The sequence below is a fragment of the Meleagris gallopavo genome, chromosome 24 (assembly GCF_000146605.3).
Source record: "Meleagris gallopavo isolate NT-WF06-2002-E0010 breed Aviagen turkey brand Nicholas breeding stock chromosome 24, Turkey_5.1, whole genome shotgun sequence".
In the NCBI taxonomy this organism is placed as follows: domain Eukaryota; kingdom Metazoa; phylum Chordata; class Aves; order Galliformes; family Phasianidae; genus Meleagris; species Meleagris gallopavo.
In genome coordinates this window covers 3,918,763-3,919,600 of record NC_015034.2, presented here as the reverse complement: position 1 = coordinate 3,919,600, position 838 = coordinate 3,918,763, and positions in this window count along the sequence as shown.

The following is an 838-nucleotide window of genomic DNA, read 5'->3' as shown; positions in this document are numbered from 1 at the left end:
GTAGGAGCCGCGGCCGTAGACACTCTGCTGCACGTAGCCCTTGGTGGGAGCCGGCTCGGCGAAGGGCGGCTGCGCCAGGAACTGCGGAGAGCTCATCCCCGAACCGGCGCCCGCCACGCCGGGCAGCAGCGGGGTGCTGGAGCTGCCGCCCCCGGGGCCCATGGGGCTGCCAAAAACCTGCGGGGGGGATGTGGGGTTGGGGCGGGGGGCACAGCGTGTGGGGTGGTGATACCGGGAGCCGCTGACGCCTCTGTGTGTGGGGGGAGTGAGCGGCACGGGGGTCTCAGCGTCTCACTGGAGTGTGAGCGTCATTGGTCGGTCAGTGGGGTCTCGGGGGGGGGCAGTGGGGAGTCATTGCGGGCTCAGTGGTTGTCAGTGTTGTCTCATTGGGGGTATGGAGACTGTCAGTGGGGTCTGAGCGGGGGTCAGTGGTAAGTCAGCGGGGTCTCAGTGTCAATGCAAGTCAATGGGAACTCACTGGGTGTCAGTGGGATCTTTCATTTTTCAATGGAAAGTCAATGGGGTCTCAGTATCAACAGTCAACGGGTGCTGAGTGGGGGTCAGTGGCATCTCAGTGAGGATCAGTGAGGTCTCACTAGGGCTCAAGAGACAGTCAGTGGGGCCTGAGTGGCTGTCAACGTTAAGTCAGTGGGGTTTCAGTGTCAATGAAAGTCAGTAGGAACTCGTTGGGTGCCAGTGGGATCGCAGTGGGTGTCAATGGGATCTCAGTGGGAGTCAACATTAAGTCAGTGGGGTCTCAGTGGGGGTCAATGGGGTCTCAATGGAGTCCCCCCACCCAACACTTAAGAGCCCCCCCACAAAGCCCCGCCCACACCAG